The sequence below is a fragment of the Lutra lutra genome, chromosome 5 (assembly GCF_902655055.1).
Source record: "Lutra lutra chromosome 5, mLutLut1.2, whole genome shotgun sequence".
Lineage (NCBI taxonomy): Eukaryota > Metazoa > Chordata > Mammalia > Carnivora > Mustelidae > Lutra > Lutra lutra.
The window spans coordinates 135945291-135968131 of record NC_062282.1 but is presented as its reverse complement, the minus strand read 5'-3'; the positions used below and the strand labels follow the sequence as shown (position 1 = coordinate 135968131).

At 43.8% G+C, this 22841-nt stretch overlaps 1 protein-coding gene and 1 pseudogene across 5 annotated transcripts in view; one reads left to right on the top strand and one right to left on the bottom strand.

The window, feature by feature from the left end:
* MCC (MCC regulator of WNT signaling pathway) overlaps positions 1-22841 on the top strand; it is a 425078-nt gene that overhangs the window by 273592 nt on the left and 128645 nt on the right. The gene's annotated exons all lie outside the window — the stretch shown is intronic.
* LOC125100599 (ATP synthase membrane subunit K, mitochondrial-like) lies at positions 17581-17894 on the bottom strand (annotated as a pseudogene).

Genomic DNA, 22841 nt, shown 5'->3' with positions numbered 1-22841 from the left:
GTCTCAGCTCTGAAATATCCTGGGATCCTCTGATCCTTCCAATAACCTAGTCTGCTGAGGGTGCTCTTAGGCCACTTTTATTTGGGGGGGGGGGCAAAAAAAAAGAGGGGTCGGAAGAGAAGGAGGAGACTTGCCTTTGATCAGAGAGCCAGTGATGGTGATGGTGCGGGATCTACGCCCTGGTGTGCTGGGGTGCAGAGCCCAGGCTTCCATCCACCCCATTTATAGTGCTCTTGCTGCTCCCCAAGCAGCAATGTGGTGAGAATTAAATGAGCTTGTGTAAATATGGACAGATGGAACAGCGCACAACAGAGGTGGTCATGTTTGTGAGATCAAGGCTTTTATTTTTAAAATGTGAGAACACAGAAGGAAAACCATCTAGTTTGGCAAGAAAACCTTGGGGTCAGCTTCTAAGAGGAAGTACTATTGAAGGTGACCTTGACCGGTCAGTAGGGACAGAAGGGTGTGGCATTAATATGGCCACATTGTGCGTGAGGGGCAGAAGCAGGATGGGTAGTGACGGGACAGGTGTGGACGGAGGAGGAACGAGGGATGGAAGCTTAGATGCTCTTGGAATGGTCGGTGGAGACCAGCTGTTGAACAGCCTCAAAATATCCTGAACCCTAAAGGCCAGCTCTTTTCAGTCATTCCCCCAAAGCAGAGGTTTGGGGTGGGTAATTCTTTGTTGGGGGTGGCAGTCCTGAGCACTGGGGGTGTTCAGCAGCATCCTTGGCCTCTGCCCACTCCATGTCAGTAGCTCCCTCCTTGCCCCCCACTTCCATTGTGAAAAGCAAAATATATCTCTATACATGGTCTGGGAATGGACTTGCCCTTGACTGTGAACCACGGCCCTCAAGTAGGACAAACTTAGAAACTGCCCACCTCAGGAAGCAGAGCGCAGCCAGGGCTGACCTTCGAAAGTGTTCATAGCTCGGAAGTTCTCCAACGTCTCAGGGCTAATGGAGGTTTTCTCCCGAAGGTTCATGTGTGTGGGCACCTGGGTGGCTCAGTGGGTTAAGCCTCTGCCTTCGGCTCAGGTTGTGATCCCAGGGTCCTGGGATTGAGCCCCATATTGGGCTCTCTGCTTGGCAAGGAGCCTGCTTCCTCCTCTTTCTGCCTGCCTCTCTGCCTACTTGTGATCTCTGTCTGTCAAATAAATAAATAAAATCTTAAAAAAAGTGCACGTGTGCTGCAGACGACGAAGCTAGCTGCCTTCAGAGGCAGGAAGGCTGCAGGTCTTCAGCATGACCCACTGACGTTTTCGCTGCTCTTTGCTCTGGAAATAGGTTTCTTTGTTCGAATCCTTCTTGAATATTTTGCTTTGTTTGTGTGTCAGTATTTTAATTTTAGAAGACGTCTAATGAAGTCAGGGAGCTCGTCTTTTGTATTGGGTATTAATATCTATTTCAAGCATACATTATGTAATTTATGCGATGGACACTTAGTTCTTTTCTATAATCATCATCTATAAAATACAGTATTCCTGCTGCTTGGCACTGTGTTTAAAAATATGGTTTCAAGATGGGATTGGGAGGGAGACAAACCATAAGTGACTCTTAATCTCACAAAACAAACTGAGGGTTGATGGGGGAGGAGTGGGGTTGGGAGAGGGAGGTGGGGTTATGGACATTGGGGAGGGTATGTGCTATGGTGAGTGCTGTGAAGTGTGTAAACCTGGCGATTCACAGACCTGTACCCCTGGGGATAAAAATACATGTTTATAAAAAAATAAAATTAAAAAAAAAATATGGTTTCGCGTGCATCAAATGTTTAGAATGTGAAGTCAAACGATGGTTGAACTGAGCACACAAGATATGTGCAGGGATTATATTTTTATAATAGCGAATCTTGGTATCTCAGTATTTGATTAGAACAAATAATAACCCTAAGTTTCTCTTAAAAGGAAAAGTGCACACATGCTTTACTTCACTCTTTAATATATCCATGTCAGTCTTTTTTTTTTTTTAACATTTTTTATTTATTTGAGAGAAGAGAGAGACAGTGAGAGAAAGCATGAGCGAGGAGAAGGTCAGAGGGAGAAGCAGACTCCCCGTGGAGCTGGGAGCCCGATGCGGGACTCTATCCCGGGACTCCAGGACCATGACCTGAGCCGAAGGCAGTCACTCAACCAACCGAGCCACCCAGGCGCCCTATCCATGTCAGTCTTTTTTTTTTTTTTTTTTTTAAAGATTTTATTTATTTATTTGACAGAGAGAAATCACAAGTAGGCAGAGAGGCAGGCAGAGAGAGAGGAGGAAGCAGGCTCCCTGCCGAGCAGAAAGCCCGATGTGGGGCTCGAACCCAGGACCTGGGATCATGACCTGAGCCGAAGGCAGCGGCTTAACCCACTGAGCCACCCAGGCGCCCCCATGTCAGTCTTAAAAACACTCTAAGTTACGGTGAAATCAAGTAAATTGTTGCTCCAGGGCAGGCCCCACAAACCCACATGCCAGGCTGGGCAGGTTCAAGCAATGAAGTGGCTTAGAAGGCTTATTCGTTTTAGTCTAAAAGATGACGTTGGGGCTCCTGGGTGGCTCAGATGGTTTGACTATTGGTTTCCGCTCAGGGTTATGAGATCAAGCCCCAAGTCGGGCTCCACACGCGGTCCGTAATCTGCTTGAGATTCTCTGCCTACTCCCCCACCCCAAATGAATCTTTAGAAAAGAAAAAAAAGATGACTGTGCCAGGGGGCTCAGTCGGGTAAGCGTCTGCCTTCTGCCCTGGGATCAAGCCCCTTGTTAAGCTCCTTTGCTCCGTGGAGAGTCTGCCTCTCCTTCTCCCTCTGCCACTCCTCACTCCTCATGCATTCTCTCTCTCTCTCTCTCTCTCTCTCTCTCTCTCTCTGTCTCAAATAAATAAATAAAAATTTAAAAAAAAATGTTAATTACGGAGGGCCGTGGTTGAGAGGGGAACTGCCGTCACTCCTAGTTCCTTGTCACCATGCCTGCTTACAGGCCTTGAGTTGCTAGAGTTCAGGTTGTTTAAAGAAATCCACAAATGTATTTTCACGGTAAATCCATTCATACTTAAAAACAGGCTCAAATAAAGGAGACTGTGCAAACCAAACACCATATACGGGATGGTCCCTTTATACCCCCCTTCCCCTGGGAGCCACCTGTATCGTGGCTTCAGGTGCTTACTGGCACCCACGCTCTGGGTGCCCCCACAGTTTGAGAAGCAGGGCCTCGGAGCCAGGGAGACCATGCAGATGCGGTCGGATCCCTAGTGACTTGAAAGGAGGCGGGCAGCACCGGAGTGTGTGTCCTCCGGCATCCCCCAAGGGACCCCTACCCTGCTTTAGCAGCAGCTCCAACTCAGTCCTACCTACCAGGTTTTTATGCATCATCCCCTCCCCCCAACATACACCCCATCCCTCTGCTAAAACACCCCCACAACCTTTCTCCTGTTACCCGTTTGCAAATCTCTGGGTCCTGGTGTGTCTCCTCTGAATGCGGGCTTATTTGCTCTTCCTTCTTGAATCAGGGAGTCCTGAAATGAATTCGTCCAACCAGTGTAGGGTCGGGAGGCATTGAGTCCTCTCTCACACTCCCCACGCAGCCTCTGTTACTCTGTCCTAAGACTGCAGAGCTCCTTGGCAGCCACGGGCACGCTTAATTCACCATGAACTTAGTGTGAACTAGAATTCCTAAATCTCTTTTATATATTCTGCTACCAAGCCATATTTTCTCTCCTACACTTGTAATAAATTACTTTAGCACGCTTGGGGATGGTAATGACTCAAGAGGGCCTGCAGCTGGTAAAGCTGTTTGTGCCTCTCAGCAATCCTGTTTTTAATCCTGCGTTTAAACATGTTTGCTTTTTAACATAAATGTCCTTCTTCTTGTCAGCGGTCAGTTTTTGCAGTTGCCTGTGTGCCTGTCTCTGGTCCTTCTCCTTTGCTGCTTCTCGTCTCCTAGGAGTTGAGAATTCATGCGTCCAGGAATTTTATAATTGTGGAACGAGAATTTCTAGAATTTCAGACAAGATAGATGGTCTCTGTGTGTGGGCCCTTAGTATGGGTCAAGCATGTGAGTGCAGGTTGGATGATAATGTTTCTTTTGCCGGTCAGAGTCATTTATTTTCCCTCCAATTTTCAGGTCTGTAGAGGAGTTGTTCCCTCTAGGACTTCTGTCTTTTCAAGTAAGACTTGGCTGCACAGAGAAACTCTTCCCATTAAGACAGCCACCCTTCTTCACCTTCTCGTCTCCCTCAACTGTCTGGGGAGCTAGGACCTCATCGTGGAGACCACCTAGATAGGTCCCAGGCTTGGATGCATTTGACTTCTTAGGCCTACTCTTTCAACCATTGTGGAGAAGCCATTTATAGACAGCATGGTTAATAACCTTCGGAGGCCTGACATTTATTCCATGGTTTTTGACTAGTGTTCCTATGGTTGGTGTGATGGTACATGGTCATTAGATCCCCCATGGGCTCCTCTGGGGGTCTTTGCCATCTTCCTCTCTCCTCCTTTTCAACTGAAAGGTAGAGGAGATGGGACACCTGGGTGGCTTAGTTGGTGTAGTGTCTGGCTCTTGGTTTCGACTCAGGTCATGATCTTGGGGTAGTGGGATCGAGCCCTGCATTGGGCTCTGTGCTCAGGGGGAACCTGCTTCCCCTCTTTCTCTGCCCCTGCCCCAGTTCGTACCCGCACATGCACTCTCTCTCTCTCAAATCTTTAAAAAGTGGAGGGGATGAGATGTGGGTTTGGGCATAGAGGTTCTCAGAATAACTTTTTCTTTCACTACAGTGTATTTTGTAAGTCCTTTAAAACTTAAATTGCCTATTTCAGAGTATAATTCTAGAATTGGAGATGTAAAGTTGAAACTATTAGCTGTCTAGTATACCTCTGTTAGGGGAGTATAAAGTTTTTATAGTGAAGTTCTGTCTTTGGACATGCTCAATTGACTTAAACCTATCCATTTCTTGTCATTTTCTCCTAAAAGCAAGCCTGGTTAACTTCTGTTCCAATAGGATTATAGAAACTGAGTCACTATATGGGAAAGCCATGTGCAGTCCAAAAATTAGCAAAATAAAGTCTTACAGATTGGTTTAATTTTTCTTCCACCATCTTTCTGACCAGCCCAAACAAAAAAATTATGTTATGCCTATAAGTTAAGGAAAACCAATTGAGTTGGTGGGAGAGTGGGTGGCAGACAATTAGAAGCCGATGTCGCTTTTCCAGACCATCTTAAGTAGAAACAGAGCTTTGGGGTTAAGGACCTGAATTATCCCATGATGCTCTGCCAAAGTATTGATACTTTGTATTGCCAAGTTCATCTCAACAAAAATGGTGCTGTTGAGTAGGAAAACAGTCTCATAAGAGCAAACTGTAACATTAAGAGATGACAGCTCTTTGGAAAGTCACTAAAAATTAAATGCCAGCTCTCTCCTCTAATGAGCTTTGGAGGGAGGTGGCGATGGGTTTTGGCATCAGACATTCATTCTACTCTGCCAGCTTTATGACTTTGGATAGTTACTCTAACCTCCATGGGCTTCAGTTTGTGCAAGAGAAGAATAGAATGGGGAATTGTGAAGAGTGGAGGAGTGTGGAAGGCAGGGTAACAAAGAAGGGGGGTAGGGTGGCAGGAGCTAGGTGATGGTAGTAGTCCTTTATTCTTACACCTTCCCACATCCTGTGTCAGACGGAACTTGAGGGAGTTTTAGGCAATCATTCCTCACTAGTTAATTCACACCCACCCTGGATGGTCTGCTTTCCCGTGGTGCTCTTAGGATGGGGTTTTTGCCTCTGTGTCATTCCCCAGGTGTCTGACTAGCTCTGGGTCTATATTCCCAGATACTGTGCTGGATACAATTTTCCTGTTAATGTAGCTAAGGTTGGATTGTCATTTGGGGCCTTTAATGCAGTGTTTCCCTGCAGGCTTATTTGGAAACAAAACCCTTGGGCGAGGCCAAGCCCCTCCTCAGGAGAGAGATGTCTGGGGGAAGGAGGTTGCTGAGTCAATGACCTTGATGTTTTAGTCAGGGCTGAACACCAATTGGACACTCTTCTTTCTTAAGTAGGAAAATGTTTTTAAGAGTAGTGTTCTAGGTTTTCTCCAACCTGGCACCTAAAGGGAAAAAAAAAGATTGATGTGAAAAGAGTCCTATGTTGAAAACATTGAAATTTAGAGATACTTATTCTTAAAAAAAATCTTTTTCTCTCTCTGTCATACACACATAACTTAAACCTTTCAAACCTCCCTCCAGTTTGAATCAAGAGGGTAAGGGACTTGCATTTTGGCTGCTAGAGTGAGCAGTCTCTAACCCCCCCCCCTCTTAAGATTGTATTTATTAATTCTGAGAGAGACCACCAGTGGGGTGGTGGGCAGAGGCAGAGGGAGAAAGAGAATCTCAGGCTGACTCCGCCCTGAGCACAGGGCCCAAGGCGGGCTTCCATCCCAAGTCGTAAGATCATGACCTGAGCTGCTGAAAGCAAAAGTCAGAGGCTTACTGGATTGAGCCACCCAGGAGCCCCCTAACCTAAATCAGTAACAGTAAGGAGCAGCTGGGCTGCTGAGCGATCCAGAGCCCCGGCTGTGTAAGGCCATCTTCCGGCAGCTGGGTACCCAATACAAATCATAGGTTGCGCTCACTTGAGCGGTTCTGCCTACCTGAACACCTTCCCCACAGAATGAGAGTTTTTTTTTTTTTTTAAAGATTTTATTTATTTATTTGACAGACAGAGATCATACATAGGCAGAGAGAGAGAGAGGAAAAAGTAGGCTCCCCTCAGTGCAGAGAGCCCGATGTGGGGCTCGATCCCAGGACTCTGGGATCATGACCCGAGCTGAAGGCAGAGGCTTTACCCCACTGAGCCACCCAGGTGCCCCAGAATGAAAGTTTTTATACCTGTTGAAATCCTACTCCCAGGCTCAGCCCAAATACCCACTCTCTAATAAGATCTTCCTAAGTCCCACTCCCCCTACTTGTGTTCCCTCTCTCACTGTCTCCCTGTCAAATAAATAAATGAAATCTTAAAAAAAAATCCTCCTAAGTCACCGCTGAGGGGAATTGCATGGAATCTGCTATGCTGTCTGGTGGCAGATCATTGGGACCTGCACTGTGGCCCTGTCACAAGCCCGCAGTGGCTGGAAGGGCAGCGCAGTTATTCGGTAAACACCTTCTGCTGTAGATGGTCACGTCCTCATGGGTTAAACGAGCAAGTTCGTGCTGGGAACGGGGCCTCAGCTAAATGTAGGCACTCAGTGTCCTGTATGGAGCTGGTATGTGAGTACAGGTCTCATTGTGATGGGAAGGGCGTTGTAGGGTGAAAGGAGGTAACAAGTGCTCCAGTGGTTTCCCGTGAGCGTCTCTGTGTAACTTTCAGCGGTCTTACCTTTTGAAGTTGGCGAGTGTCTCGTCCATCTTCCACACCTTAACAGAATGCTCAGTGCCTAACGGGTCCCCAGAATGCGCATGTTAAATGAATTCCTTAACCATCTCGTCAGCAAAAAGAACGTGTGTGCCCATTTAACTGCCCCTCACCGCCGGGCCGGGCTTGAGTGCTCTAACAGAAGAACAGACGTGAAAGGCATCTTCATGTAAGCCTTTTGGTAAATGCTAACAGGAGGCACATGTTTTGTATGATGTGCATAAGGCAGTTTAATCCCTCCCATCCTGTGAAAACCTCTTTTAAAGCTCCCCCGATGGAGAAACTGACCTGACAGGTAAGGCATCCCCCCAGGGGAGGAAGAGCACGGTGGCTATTACTGTAGGAAGACATGGGACTCTTCCAGCAGAGTCCGCTGAACTGACACGGAGCCCCGGGCAGCTCAGGGCAGCTCACTCCGGCTGGATGGTTAGGGGAGAACGGGTGATGCAGGGAGCTGGTCCTGTGGAGAGCACCACATCTGTGAGGGGGCGGTTACAAGCTCCCTGGGCAGGACGGCACACTCAGAATGCACGGGGATGTGGGGGGCGCTGCAGTCCCAACCGAAGGCACTGGCTCGTTCTTCACGGTGACCAGTTTCACGATCTTCTTCTTTTTCTGCCGTGTTGGTTTTGGATCTGTGACTTTTACATGCGAAGAGAGGAGGTATCCAGACAGACGAGCTTCATTTTGGTTTGAGGTCTGCATTTTGCGGTTAACACTGCAAGCCCAGAACCTCTCATCTGTCAGTGTTGTTACCATTTCCATTCGCTCATACTCATCCCTTTTGCTGCATCGATTCCAGTGGGCTAGGTATCCTGCAGCTGGGGAAACTGAGGCCCCGAGAATAAAGTTAGATTTGACCCTACTCTTCGGATGGCAGTGTGTAATCAGCATATAGCAAAGGCCACCGTACATGCTTTCTCATTTGTATTCCATTCTGTAGTTAGAGATGCAAGGGGCTTTCGTTGGATGCTATCAGTTTCATTTTGGAGTTCATATACATTATCTCTTAGTAGGTAATGTATATATAATATATGATATGTATAATGTATGTTATGCTTAAATACTGACTTCAGCTATTAGAAACAGTATAACAGCCAAGCTGAATTCCTTTGGGTCTCTGTGAAAGTGTAGCTCACCAGAACCTATTTCTGAATTCTAATCAGGACATTTCAAGGCTGGTCATGGTTTTCGGACAAATAGTGCTGGTCTCAAATTTGCCCGATACGGTCTTTGAAGAGGCCTGTGTGCATCCGGGTGTATTTTGTTAGCAACAGAGCCAGGGAAACTGCTTCTTGGGATTCAAAGCTTCCCGTCAAAATCTATTTTTAGGCCTTGTCTAAACCTGGCAACTGTCTAAATTGTCTTTTTCTGGTGATTTAAATTGAGTTGTCTCTATTAATTTGTCTTCGAGTTCATGAAGACATTTGTTGGTCTTAAACTTGGAGCTTAGAGGAATTCATATAGGTTTTTAGGTCACTGCTACATCAGTATAATTTAATCAGTTTGGCTAGTCAAAGCTATGGCTCTTCAAAATTAGAATTGGCTATTTAGGATTATTTCAGACTAAATTATAAACAGGATTAATGATGGTTTGCAATGTAGAGTGCTGAATGGGGATAGGTGGGAAATTATTTCACATAATTAGAATTTTTTTTCTGATTAGAGAAGTAATTTTACCTTCGTTGTAAAATATAGGAAGTCAGAAAAATACTAAAGCCAAAATTACCTAAAATCCCGCATCCAGTTATATTTACCATTTACCTTTTTTATTTTTTTTATTTTTTATTTTTTTTAAAAGATTTTATTTATTTGACAGAGATCACAAGCAGGCAGAGAGGCAGGCAGAGAGAGAGGAAGGGAAGCAGGCTCCCTGCTGAGCAGAGAGCCCGATGTGGGGCTCGATCCCAGGACCCTGGGACCATGACCTGAGCCGAAGGCAGTTGCTTAACCAACTGAGCCACCCAGGCGTCCCCCATTTACCTTTTTTTAAAAAAATTAACATAATGTGTGATTTGTTTCAGGGGTACAGGTCTGTGAGCCTTCAGTCTTACACAGTTCACAGCACTCATTATAGCACATACCCTCCCCAGTGTCCATCCCCCAGCCACCCCATCCCTCCCCCAGCCCCAACCCCCAGCAACCCTCAGTTTGTTTCCCCAAGATGAAAAGTCTCTTACGGTTTGTCTCCCTTTCTGGTTTCTTCTTGTTTCATTTTTCCCTCCTTTCCCCTATGATGCTCTGCTTTGTTTCTTAAATTCTGCGTATCAGTGAGATCCTATGATAATTGACTTTCTCTGATCGACTTATTTCACTTAGTATAATACCCTGTAGCTCCATCCATGTCGTTGCAAGTGGCAAGATTTCAATTTTTTGATGCCTGTGAATAGTCTAGTGTGTGTTTGTGTCTGTGTTTGTGGTATGTATATATACCACATCTTCTTTATCCATTTGTCTGTCAAGGGACATCTGGGCTCTTTCTATAGTTTGGCTGTTGTGGACATTGCTGTTTACCATTTACCTTTTAATATTTTCTGGTGTATAGAGAAAAAAATTGGTCCTATAGACATTGTCGATACCCTAACAGGTGCAAATGGGTATTTGTTTTGGATAAGAAGCGGTGACAGTATAGCATAAGCATTTGCCATGTCTGTAATAGGAATTTTTGTTAAGAAGCTGCTCATGGGCTACTCAGCCCTGCCTGGAAGGTGAAAGAGAAAGAGCCCATGAACTAGAATACTCTTCTCCTCTCACCAGTGTAGCTTGAACAGGGTTGAAAGCAGAGGGGTGAAGTGAAGGAGGAGGAGGAAGTCAGTGGTCCCGTCTGTGAAGAACAGCAAGTGGGTTTGGCAGGTGGGTTCTCTGTGCAGTATAGTCCACAAATCTGAGTCATACCATATTTATTTTCCTTCATTAGATTTCTGAACTGGAAGCACTGAACTGAAAACTTGAAATGTATAAGGTTATTAAATTGAAAGCATGGGAGACAGAGGATGGAAATGAAGAGAAATGAGACCAATAGAGGCATTAGGAAAGAGAAAATGACAAATTCAAAACCAGGTTTGGGTTGGCGGGGGGGGGACGGTAAGCAGTAGAGGTGGGCCAGTGGAGTCTAGAGCCGGCAGTGAAACAGTGCTCAGGGAGGATGGTGTGATGAGCTGCATCTGTGCTGGAATTGGGGGAGGAGGGTGGCAGGCCACCACTGAGCTCGTTCTCTGTAGACGTCTTCTCCAGCTGCACTCGCGAGGTGGGAGTAGAAATATCTAGGAAACACATAGTACAGCACGTGAAGCTACTTTTCAGAGAATTCAAAACCAAGACGTAGGAATGCATAGCAGTAGCTTAAGTGAACACCCCAAAGCCCTTGGTTCGGGACGATATCGGGCTGGGTGTTACATGTGCTAAATCATTGGATACTTGGAATACGCACGGCCACAGGGCATGGAGGTGACAAATGGCGGAGCTGGGATCTGAACCCAGGTGTGCCTGCGTCTAAGGCCCTGCTCTTGGAAACAACAGCAGGCCTGGGCTCTCGTGCTCCCCAGTGTGAGATGGAAATAGGTGGTATATCCTTGCAGAAGGCTCACAGTTCCTAAGGCGGTTGCCGAATTTGAGTAAAATCTTACTGAACTCAGCCACGGCTTTTTTTTTTTTTTTTTAATTAACATATAATGTATTATTAGCCCCAGGGATACAGGTCTGTGAATCGCCAGGTTTATACACTTCATAGCACATACCTTCCCCAGTGTCCATAACCCTACCACCCTCTCCCTACCCACCACCGCCGCCCCCCACCCCGGCAACCCTCAGTTTGTTTTGTGAGATTAAGAGTCTCTTATGGTTTGTCTCCCTCCCGATCCCATCTTGTTTCATTTATTCTTTTCCTACTCCCCAAACCCCCCACGTTGCATCTCCACTTCCTCATATCAGGGAGATCATATGATAGTTGTCTTTCTCCGACTGACGTATTTCTCTAAGCATAATACCCTCTAGTTCTATCCACGTCCTTTTGTCTTTTAGAGAACATGCATACAATTAATTAGTAAATGAGGCACTACATTAACTTCTGAGATCAATGGAATCCAACTGGCCTTAATTTAACAAAATCCTGCATCTACAGTTTTTCAAGTCTTAAAAACCCGAAACCCTTGAACCAGGTTTGGGAAGAATTTCCCTTGGATTCCCTCCTTGAGGAGTCCAGAGCCAGTCACTTCAGAGTCCTGAGCATGGCCCTGAAGTAGCTCGTGTTCCTAACAGCCAAAGTACTTGTCTCTAACAGCGTTGGAGAAGACAAATGTACCCAGTGCTCGGCTGCAAATGGATTAAAGCAGTGTTGATCCTCATCTGTCAGAACAATTAACGTGAGTAAAATACTTGCCCTACTTAAAGCAGATGGAGGGAGGGGAAGGGAGCCGGGGAAGAGGGGAGGACGCTCTGTACTACTGTTCATAAGATTAATGTTACTCTGTGGGCAGAGAGAGCACTGGATTTATTTTCTGAACATTACATGGATTTACAGGGATGTCAGTTATTGCTGAAAGCACAGACTGTGTTCTTAAGGAGTCTCTGTAGGGTACTGAATGAGGCACAGAAGAGGTGTGGGGGTGGGGGGTGGCGCGTGAGATATATAGCATTTTTAACAGTAAAGTACGACTTGTTGACCATTTGTCCTCTGATTTTTAAACTCTGTTAAATCCAAGGCTTAACAGTAGCACAGCTTCTTAGAGGATGTATGAATATTTTTACAAGATTTTTTTTTGATAAAATAAATAGAATGGACAGACACAGGACTGTAGTGACTTGAGACGACAGCTCCGTGTTTTCAGGGAGACTTGAGATGCCCTCTGCCTTCCACGAGAACTGGATCCATGCTACCAGGGTGGGAGGAAAAGAAAACAGCGTATTAATTAAGTATGAGACATCCGGGAGGATTTTATTATTCCTTGACAGTGGAAGTGGAATGGGAAAATTGTTGAGATTAGCGCAAGAATGATAGAAGATGACAGTCGTGTGAGAAAGAATATTTACCTGAGTGCTGCATCAAATTTTAATTATAGGAAGCCCACTGAGGAAGGTAGTGGGCTGTTGGTGGAAATTCAGCCGTCCCTGCCAGGACCGGACTTGGGGGTGAGGAGGGAGTCTTATGGGTGACCGCCGGCTGTGGGCAGATTGGGTAGAGATTATATTATTCCTTTGGTTATGCTCCCCACAGTGTTCCTCGTAAATAAATAAATATTCTGTGGTAGCCACTCCTCCCCTGTATGCTCTTCTTCTTGCCTCCTAGTCCCTCAGTTACTGGAAGTTCAGAGTCCTCTGCTGTCAGTCACGGCTTTCATGTTTAAATGAGATACTTAGCCATCTTGCTAGAAGAGCTGCTAGGTGCTGAGATGTCAAGATGGTCTGCTCACCACTGGGATGTTGTCTTTCTGAACAGGGACAGCAGAAAGGTAGCATCATAGTTAACTGACTGAGGACCAAGAGTAACTCTGGAATTGCTCTTCTCAGGTCTTTCTAGAACATACTCGCGCCTTGCCTGTCTGAATTCCTGCTTCTCTGAGCAGCATCTCTTCTTCCTTTGGTCTTTGTCACCACTGAAATGGGAAAAAAAATTAACTCTGTTCTGATTTGGAAAAAAAAAAGTGTACATATAAACATTTTATATATATGTTACATTTTTTAAATTAGTAAAGATCTGAAATTTCCTGTATTTGAATAAGAAAATTGAGTATTTACTTGATAACATTTACTCAGTCATTAAAAACATATGAAGCCTCTACACCCACTTGGGAAAATCTATACAAGATAACAGTAAATGAGCAATGTATGTACACTATGATTATAGCCATTAAAAAAAAAACACACACATGGTTAAAAAATGGAAAGGACCGTAGAGAAATCTAATAGCGGGTGTAATTGTGGTTTTCAAAATGTAATTTCTTTATATAAAGTGGTTTTAAAGGTAAAGTATATTTAATGTTAACAATGTTCATAATCCCAAGCAGGCTTACATAATTGACTTTAATGTTCACGTTCTACAATTGTATGGCTGACACACAAACCTCTAGCTGTAGGTTTTCCATCTCTGTGCACCTTTATGCACAGAGGCTTTATGGCTTCCCCAGCCACTGCTGGAAGTCCACACTGCGTCACTGTACAAGTCCCACGAGGGTCCTCCAATGCCCGGTTAACCTTCCCGTAGTTTCCATTGCCCCGCGCAGGGGAACTGAGTAATTCTTATCTCCACCATACACACATTCCACATTTGCTGTGTGCCAGGCACAGTGATGGGTGTTGTAAACCAGTCAGACACAATTCTGTTCCTCAGGGGGATCTAGAGGAGGAGACCCAAGAAATGGAGCCTCTGGGTAGTGAGGTAGATGCTGCGGTAGGAAGGAGGAAGGGCACGTGGGAGCGGTGCCCCCCAAGACTCAAGAAGACCTTTCAGAAACCACCCTAGTGAGATGTGCGGTTAAGTGGCATGGGGTGGGAGGCAGGGGTTGCAACGTACATGGAGAACTGCTATCTGTTCAATATGGCCAGAGAACATAGATTTGGGGCAGGGAGGGAAGGGTGTGGTTCTTAGGTCAGATTGAGAAATTCGGACTCTACCTAAGATCTAAGGAAAGTCACGGAAGGATTGTTGCTGTTTATAGTGATCTTTTAGCAAAAGAAGTGACTCGCAATACTCAGAATTGCATTTAGAGTGTCGGCTCTGGCTTTGGAGAGCAGTTGGGAGAGAAGGCCAGAGCCCGCAGAGCCCGGTAAAGCCATCCAGAGGAACAACGGCATCCTCATTTAGAATGGTGATAGCGGGCATGGGGAGGAGCAAACAGTTTCCGGAATGACTTACGAGGTAAGATCAACAGGAACTAATGCTAAGAGTGAGGAGTAGGGAGGAAGAATTCAAAAAAGAATGCCCATGTCTCTGGCATAGGCAAAAAGGCATGAAGAACCTGGCTCATTGGGCTGAAGCAGCCAGCAGGCCAGCACGGTGATGGGGGGATGGGTTGACTTTGCAAGGGAAGAAGACAGGTTGAGTTTGGAAGGGGGGGTGAGCTTATCCCTGGACACAGAGGTCTGCTGGCAGCTGGATGTACAGGTCTGAGGTACAGGAGAGCTGTCACCATGGCTGCTGGGTTTGAGATCAGTGTTTGACTTGTGTGTGAGGCCTGTGGTAGAGCTGCAACAGATGTCATTCCCCCCGAGAACTGTGCTGACAATAGTCGTTTTTGGAATTGCACGTGCCAGCTGCGCACGCAAGAAGGAACTTTTCCGATTTGAGAGTTCGCTGTTAGCTGTTGCCGCTGGTTGCCGGGCTGTTGGTGCAACCCTTCAGAACCTAGCCTGAGCCCAGCCTTACATCTCTATTGTTGTAACTGCCTTATTTTTACATGGCATTTTAATATACAACAAAAGGGAATTGGGGAATTATTTCTCAGAGATCCAAACGCAAAGCACTTACCTGTTATAACAAACACTTTGTTGTGAGGTGGAGAAAATAGAATTATCTCTTTACTTTTCTAATGGATACTTGAACTTGATTTTTTTTTTTTTTTTAAATGGCAAAATCAGCTCCTTGAAAATCAGCACAGGATGTGGCCAACAGACTTGAAAGTGTTTCGCTCCTGCTGTTAGGAGTAGGAATAGGAATGGGGGCAGGAAAAAGGGGAGTATTTAATGCGGTGGTTTTCAAACTTGGTTTATTTTTTTTCCTCTTTTGAATCTAGACCTATGCTGATCTTAACAACCTAAATTTATTTCTAGAGTGGTTCATGGGTCAAGACCTTCAGGTTGAAAACATGAAAAATACTCTAGGGATAGTTGACTGAGGACCATTTTATCTCTTTCTTAGGGTTAACGATATTTTAAAGTATATTCTAAGGACTGTCATGTGATCTTTAATTTATTCCCCATTACTCCATAGGAAATTTACCATTTCATACAACCTCCTTAATATTTTCCTGAGCAGGTTGAATAAGGCTTTCAAAAGTCAAATAAATTATGGTGAATATAACCTCATCTCTACTTCTCTGTCACTGCTTCCCCTGCAGTTTGAGTGGCTAATTGAACACCAACTATAGTAATCTGATTTGCATTTTCTCTGTCAAATGTGCCACTCTGTGAATAGCTAAATTAACTCAGTCTTCCTGGAATATACCCAAATGTTGAGAACCGTTTAGGACTTTTCAAAATCATTTGGTCTATTAGCTCTGTCTTAAGATAAGCAGAATAAATGAGTCCCTGAAATCAAAGGGAAACTAATTGTAGAACCTCTTTCCAGCTTTGAGTCATCAAAGCTTGGCTGTCTCAAGTATGTTCTAATGGGGTTCATTATTTTGTTTGTTCTACATTTGATAATTCTGAGATAATTTTACATTTGCATTGTTAATATCCATTTTTCAAAATTTGTTGATACGTCTATTTATTTTCAAGAATAATAATTTATTAGCCTCCCTTTCAAGGCACAAAAGCTATACGCGCCCATTTTAACAAGTCAAAATGCCATGGAAGCATCCCATGCAAAAGCCAACTCTGTCCCTTTACCTCCAGGTATTTCCATCTTCCTCCTTAATGCATGTTAAGAACTCAGTGTTTATTCTTCAGTACCCATCTATGCTCATATATACAAATATGGAAAACATCTTTATAGAAATAGATCAGACTGTCTGCATCCTCCTTTAACTTCTTTCAGACTTACCAATATATCATGGTTCTCTAAGATCTCCAGGAGATCTCATTCTTCCTCAAAGCTGCAAAATACGGATATGCCAGTTTATTCATTCGCTCCCTTGTAGATGAGTGGTCTCTGTTTTGCTTGTTTATTAGTTCAATGTCATTATTACATTGCTATAGTATCTTTGTAAATAGATCCTAAAACTAGTAAATCAAGTCAGAAGAGGTACTTCCTGGATATCCTAAATAATGCAAGTGATCCTTACCAGTAGGCTGGGCACAATTCACATCATTCCTTCCAGCGTCCACCAGCTGGTTGATTTTTCTTAGTTGAGTCCCTTCACCAAGGTATTCGATAGAAAGGATGGGTCAGGAGCCCTGAATCAGGTCATCTTTTGGACCCAGGTTGCTTCTCTCTCTACCCACCCATGTCCTGAGCCATTATTCTTTAAATGTCTTTAATCTTTCTTAGCATTGGCTCCAAGGACTCCCCCCGCCCCAGGACTTTTTAAAAGCAGTTTGCTGACCGCTCTACTCCTCCATGGCAATGATATAAAGGGGACCCCACTCTAGTAAGGTTTCTATAGTTCTCAAGCATAAATTCCTACTCTGTGGTTTTAGTCCATCTTCATATATCCCAGTGTTACCCTCTTCTTTCTTTTGCCCTTTGTGTCGCTATTGCAGTAATTTATGGAGGTTTCCATCTTTGGATTCATTATGCTATTGATCAGAGTTTGGCGCAGTGGCCTGTAAGTCCCTTGTACACCTTTGCTACAAGGGCATTCAGAGTTAGAGTGTTGTTTTAGCTATTTCCGGTTAGAGAGACTAAACCAAATAACATACTCAAGACAAAAAAAAAAAAAAAATTCTAGGCCACTTGGATTTTATTCATTCATTAACTATATGTGTGCTTGCCCTGGAATAGCTGCTGGGAATAAGATACCCTGAGGAAAAAACAGGCATGTGTTTGTCCTCGAGGAATTTGCATCTGGATTAAGGAGAGCCACTACATGTTTTTAGCAGGCTTACACATGACTCACTGACTTTGGGGGTGGAGATGGGGAGAGTGGAAGTTTAATGTTTAATGTTCTCATTCAAGCCCTATGTGATTTTAAAAAAAAAAAAAATCTTGATGGTGATTTTATCCAAAGAATAAATAGCTAAAATATTTTTGAAAAACAAACGGGATGTTTTAATGTAACATTAAACATTAAAATACCGTCATTTAAAATAGCATAAAGAGGATTTTGTTGTATCATAATGGCTGCAATAAGAACAGTAGGGGTTTAATTATTTAGTAGTACAAGGACAATTGTTAAGTAAAAACAAATTTGGATTGGTAATTTATGTAATAAAATTCCGTACGGGATAAAGGTTTTTAAAATGACCATATTTTAAAAAATGGAGAAAATGTAGGTAACTCTCTGACTAGAGTAGAGAAGAAATTTCTGAACAAACAGGGAAAAAAATCTGCGAAGAAGATTTATGGAGACAACTTAATAATATAAAACATAGATACAAAAAAAGCTATATAATTTTTTTCCAAGTTCATAATTAATTGTACAAATTGAGTATCACATGATGAGTTGACATTAGCTTCTCCAGGCATGGGAACTTAACAGATGGGGTACAGGTTAAAATCCATTTATGTTGCTTTCACAGCTGTTATTTTTTTAGACCTTAACTTGAAGTATGATCTGATACTTCAGTGCTTCCATATGTGGCCAGTACACACAATTCATTCTACCTGTGAGAGTATAAGAGTTGAAATATTTCTTGATACCAGTGAAATGGGATTGGGCATCAATTTCTGGACCTGCCATGATTTCAATCTTGCAGAAGGCACTAATTCTGCCCAAAAATGCTATATAAGTTAAAAGGTGGACAGAACAGTCAAGTAGGAAAGAATAACTTCAAATACATATGGTGAAAGATGAGTATCTATAATACCCTTCAAATTCTAAGAAGTCAACATCCTGCCAAAATGGGCAAAGAACATGAACAGGCGATTAGGAAAGTAAAGCCACATGTCTAATAAACTTAGGGGAAAAAACCCTAGCCTCAAATAATCAAGGAAACAGACAAAAATCATTTTGGAACCATATTGGCAGAAGGAATTTTTACATGGTCTATCTAGATTTGCTGGAAGTAAAGCAAAATAGATATACCTGGCAGAAGTATATACTACAGTAGCTTTTCCTCGGCTTTTGTGAGGGAAGCAACTTCACATTCAGAGGCTTTGGACAAATAATTCTATTTTCAGGAATTTGCCTAACGTTCTTCACTGCAGCATTATACAACCAGGGAAATTGTTTACACATCCAGTAACCAGTTGTTGGTTAAATTATGATATATCCAGCACATAGGTAATGACATCAAGATAGGACAGATGGCCATGGGTGAAGTCTTCTTTCTTGTAGGTTTCCTCTGGGATCTGTCAATGTTTAGGAGGTGTGGAGAAAGAGCAGATTCTTACATTTGCCACCTCTGGTCCTTTTTATGCCAACAAGATTACTTAGGAAGCTCTGTACATGGAAAGTAAAGATTTCTGAGCTCTAAACCTACAGGAAGTATGTGACCACATATGGAATGAAAGGAAGATGAAGGTTATTCTGTATCCACATGAATTGCTGAAGAAGCTATAATCACCTCCAAAACCTTACCTAGGCTATTAAATAATCTGAAAGAGATGATAGTGACACCTAAGATGTTTACCTGTGTTGTTTTGTGGTCATATGGGAAGAAACTGCACCATTCAGCTCTGAATCCTGTCTCATTTGTAAGTGGAATTTGGTCATCAGTATTAAGTCAGGCACCTGGATTGTTTGAACTGAATTATGTTCATTTGGTATAAATTGTCCACTGGTACATGTCTCTGTTGTCTTCCACTCATTGACTGGAGAAAAGTATCCAGTGTGTTTTCTTTTTTTTTTATTTTTTTTTTAAAGATTTTATTTATTTATTTGATAGAGAGAGATCACAAGTAAACAGAGAGGCAGGCAGAGAGAGAGAGAGGGAAGCAGGCTCCCTGCTGAGCAGAGAGCCCGATGAGGGACTCGATCCCAGGACCCTGAGATCATGACCTGAGCCGAAGGCAGCGGCTTAACCCACTGAGCCACCCAGGCGTCCCTCCAGTGTGTTTTCATATAGAATCCTTTCCGTAAATAATAATTCTTTTCTTTCTAAGGTTCCCACAGTGCCTGAAGTCCATCTGCCACCTTTGAGTAGCTTTCCATTTTATTTTCTCAGGCCAAATTTCAGCTGATGGTAGATCGATCATGGAGGCAGGGAAGGGAGGGCCTTCCTTAGGTGGGGCTTCTGACAACAGTGTCAGTTACTGCCAAGTTCCATGGCTCCTCGGTTGACAAACAGATCTCTCTGAAATGCTTTGTGCCTTGAAACCTCACAGTTTCTGGAGAATTCCTTCCCGATGGCTGCTGCTTTTCTTGGAGACTGCCCAAGAACCACTATGAAATGCTAGGGGACATAGAGCCACTGATTACATTTTCTGGGTAAAGGGGGTTTCCGCCTTCTGCTTGTCTGTGCATTTTTGCCCTTGTTAGCTAACTGTGAGACAGGACCTTAATACATTTTGGGGCAGGAATGCAGACTAATTGGTACCCAAGTGATGAAACCACTCTACTTTCTATGCTTCTTCCTTTAGTCTCCAGAGTTCAGAAAATGGCTCCCTGTCCGATAGGAGATTACTTTGGACCATGCTGTGGTTACACCTTGCAGAATTTGTCTCGGGAGCTTCCTGGTGGATGTACGAAGTTGTGATAGGATGTTTTGTGTGAAAGCAGATATCTGAGTGAATTTGCAGGAACTCACTTTCTGTGATTCATTGAGGTCATGGCCAAATGCCCAGGCAGAGCAGAAATGCTCCGCAGGAGCACCTGACATGTTTGAAGCCACAACTTTAGCGGCGGTCATTCCCAATACTTCAGTGAAGTGTCCATTCAGAATTCAGAGTTGCCAGTGTGGGGGCCAGACACCTTTACTTTGCTGTAGAAGACCTGACATCAGGAGACTCCTATTAGCATAACCATATGGCACGTAATTTGGCAATATGTGGATCCTGACCCTCAAACTTCAAGTCTCATCCTTAAGATCCCTTCTCCTTCATGCTCTTTGGTGGAACAGAACACATCAGAGGTGCTCACTTACACTGTAACCTCTGACTTCATTAGCAAAGAAGCTGTTGTCCACGTCACTTCTTCACAGACTCTATGACAGAGGCAACATAAAGTGTGTGAGAGATGAATTTTGAAGACCCAAGTAGAAGGAGTTAAATATAAAAGTCAGTAAATACTCCCCTTGAACTGTATCCTGTAACATTTTTATGGTGCTTGTGACCTATAACCTTTATCTAAACATTTTCCTCTCTCCCCAGTATCTGTGGGATGTGGATATGGTGAATATTAGCTTCCACAGCACAGATAAGCAACAGGAGGGGTGGGAGGTAGATAGAAGTTGGGCCCTGAGGTACTTGAGTTATAGGCACACACAAAAAGCAGTGAGCTTCCCATCATTCATGTGGTTGTGTTTCATCAAATTTTCAGCAATGTGGCTTCCTGCCCGAGAGGTGGGAAAATTGCACACTGCCCAATGCTACAAGAGAAGGATGTTTCTGTCCTAAGGTAGAAATAAAGTACATTGACAGAAAGGAGGAGGAAAAAAAAAAAAAAAATGAAAGAAATAACGGGACCTGGTACATCCTGGGGCTCCACTTGTCCTTGTTTAAAAGAAGTAGTTGCTGGGAGGCAAGAAAGAAAATAATTAATGTGGATGCCACATTAATTATTTCCTGCCATGAAGACCAGCCTGTCCATGATCCTGCGCTTCCAAGAAAAATTTTTTTGTGTGCAATTTATAAAAAAAAATTCCTCATTTTAGTTGAGATGTGGGATAGATCCATCTCATTCTATTGTAGTAGCTATAGCCAAGGTAGTATACACTTGTCCTCCCCAGAACAAAGTGCATTATTTAACCAAAGTGAAGTTGGGCGATGTGTAACTGCTGGGGAGGATCGCATGGTATCATTTATGCCTGTCTCCCAAGCAGCGTGCTTTGCTGACTAGTCCTTGAATTGCCTCTTGCTGCCTGAATAGCTACTATTAAAGAAATGAGGCATTTTGTTTTCCACACAGCCCTCTGATTGTTCCCTACACTCACACAGGAGTGCCTGGCTTCGGAGCTTTCTATTTTTCTCCTAGGTCATCCCACAGCAGTTCAAAAGGTGATCTGGCACGGGGAGGAGGGCAAGTCAATGCATTTTAAGAATCCCACCCTTGTGTCTCCCCGTGGCCAGAATGTGACCTGCGCGAAATATCTGAACTTGAACACGAACCCCCTTGGCTCTGCACCTGAGCCATTCGACCAGGTCTGAATGAGAGAATTCTTTTTTGAGAACAACCTCAAGCTGTTTCTTAGTCCATAACTCAACTATACCCAATTATCTAAGTATGAACGCTCCTCCGTGTGCTTCTGGGAGGGGCTGGGGTTGGCATTAGAGGAGATGAGGCGAGATAAGGCTTCGACACATCTAGCTGCAGGAGTGATCCTGCAGGAAGTCTTTCAAATGGCACATTTTTTGGAAAAAAAAAATGGAGGTATAATTGATAGACAACCTTATTTATGTTAGCTTCAGGTGTAAAACATATAATATTTGAATGTATTGCAAAATGATCAGCACCATGTCTAATTTAACACTCGTGATCACACATGACTATGGAGTGTTTTTTTCTTGTTATGAGAACTTTTAGGCTCTCCTTTCTTAGCAACTTTCAAATATGCACTACTGTTTTGTTAAGGACAGTCACCATGCTGTGCGTCACATCCCCGGGACTTAATTTATTTTATAACCGGACGTTTGTACCTTTTGACTCCCTCCACCCATTTCACCCATCTCCTCCCCCACTCTCTCCCCTCACTCTGGCACCCACCAGTCTGTTCTGTGCATCTGTGAGCTTGGTTTGGGTTCGTTTTTTTTTTTCCCCCTCCCATTTTTTTTTTTTTTTTTAAACCTATAATGCTAATTCTCATCATGATTCTTTCCTTACTTTCCTTTTTCCTTTCTCCTTCTGGATTTCTTGGCTTCCTTCAGAACTAATGGCTGCCTTCATGTATATAGTATGTCCATTTTAGTTTTCCTTTCCCTTTGTCCTTTGGACTGAATTCTTTTACCCTTTCCCTCTTCCCTTCTTGTCTACAGAACCACAAAAGCAATGCAAATCAGTATCCTCCTTCTCCACCAGGCATCTGGGATGGTGACAATTCCAGAATTTCTTTACAGGGAGGAATTCAGGATGCTCTGGGGTCGGGGGGACTGGGGAGGGGGAGGTACAAGGGGCCTCGCCTTGTCTGTTTTCTTAGCCAACTTCTATTAGATGCTTACAGGAGAGCTGATGGGTATTCTGGGGGCTGAAGCCTGCCTAAGTTATTGTTACTAGTCTAACCCAAACTCAAGGAGTCTTTGCTTTATTTATTTATTTTTAAAAAATATTTTATTTATTTATTTGACAGATATCACAAGTAGGCAGAGAGGCAGGCAGAGAGAGAGGAGGAAACAGGCTCCCCGTGGAGCAGAGAGCCCGACGTGGGGCTCGATCCCAGGACCCTGGGATCATGACCCGAGCCGAAGGCAGAGGCTTTAACCCACTGAGCCACCCAGGCGCCCCAAGGAGTCTTTGCTTTATAGACTTAAAGGGATAAGATGCAGTACGTAGAATTAGCATTGCCAAGTCTTTGGTGCCCGTGTTGCTCTCCCCTCTTTAGCTCTAGTCCTTTGTCCTCT